This window comes from Coccinella septempunctata, chromosome 4 (genome assembly GCF_907165205.1).
Source record: "Coccinella septempunctata chromosome 4, icCocSept1.1, whole genome shotgun sequence".
Lineage (NCBI taxonomy): Eukaryota > Metazoa > Arthropoda > Insecta > Coleoptera > Coccinellidae > Coccinella > Coccinella septempunctata.
In genome coordinates this window covers 9916377-9917833 of record NC_058192.1, presented here as the reverse complement: position 1 = coordinate 9917833, position 1457 = coordinate 9916377, and the positions used below count along the sequence as shown (strand labels likewise).

General features: G+C 28.3%; 1 non-coding gene across 1 annotated transcript; it reads left to right on the top strand.

Moving 5' to 3' along the window:
• The first annotated feature begins 826 nt into the window (after nucleotides 1–826).
• On the top strand, nucleotides 827–908 carry Trnas-cga. The gene has a single exon. It is a non-coding gene; the product is annotated as a tRNA-Ser (tRNA).
• The last annotated feature ends 549 nt before the right edge of the window (nucleotides 909–1457 follow it).

The following is a 1457-nucleotide window of genomic DNA, read 5'->3' as shown; positions in this document are numbered from 1 at the left end:
GCGTAGCCAGGGGGGGTTTTGGGGGTTCAAACCCCCCCCGAAATAATATAGTTTCATAATATTAGTTTCAAAGAGTCTCAATTTATATGTCAAAATCAGAAAAATTTCATTTCAAACCCCCCCCGAAACTCAACCCTGGCTACGCCTATGGGACGGTGAATTTTATGTCATATCGAATGAGCTACCAAATCCAACAGTTTGATAAAATATATTTTATTGATTGAGTTTGATCTGCAGCAATACCATGAAAGAAAGGTTATTATATAAACATTTCACGTGAATTGAATGAATTTCGCACAGTTGATGAGGGATGCTGATTTAAAAACGGATTTGTTTATAATAATTCCATATATAATGAATCATCAGTTCAATTTTATATCAGCCAATGTAAAGTGAAGAAAATGATGGAATTAGCCCATAATGAATCCTACTCAATTGATCGTATTGCCAAAGAAGAGTTAATCTTTGGTATTGCATTGTATAAGGATAAGGACAATGCATACATATCCTTATTCCTAAGAAGATTCAATAATTTTTTAAATATCTCATATTATTTTGTGAAAATTTCTCCTGAATAAATTTTGAAATAATTTTTTTGTTTAATTATGTTTTTTCGCCGAATTTAAAAAAATACAGGTTATCATTTTCAATCAGTAAGAGAATAAATTTGAGGTTCATGTTAACCATTATTTGTTTAGTTTTCATTCGAGTTCTTTAGTTTTATTATTTGATGTTTCAATATTGAACCAACATTATTTAAGATAGACATTTAAAAAATCTTTTTTCAATAATTACGATTCATATTATCATTATGAAAAATATACAGGCTGCGATGTCCGAGTGGTTAAGGAGTTTGACTCGAAATCAAATGGGCTCTGCCCGCACAGGTTCGAATCCTGTTCGCAGCGTTATTTTTTCCCAAATGTAACAAAAACATGTTAATAAGACATATAATAGGATATATATGTACCTACCTATGTACTATCAGCGAAATTACATTTCAAAATCAGGTTCTTCAGGAATATGTTCTTACTAATGTTTTATATATACTCAGTATATTATATATATTATATTATACTTTATATATAGTATATTTATATACCTAAACTACATATTAATTATTCGTTGAAAATTAAATCTGAGGTTCAATGATATGGGAGGAAGTGAGTATTTAGGTATATAGATACCTATAGATAGATTTTGAGCTGTGCAATAAGATTTATGAGAAACTGATGTGTAATACCTACTACAATTAAATATGTACCTAGATATTTACGCCTATTGGAGCAATTTAATGATTATACCTAGATGAAAAATGAATAATATAAATTTTTTTTCATAAATAGATAAATTCTGTTCATATGAAAATATGAAAATACGAAAAAATACATATATGTACATAATTAATTTAGTAGGTATGAATTTAAAAAAATAGCGTATGGCTGATGAAAACTTTA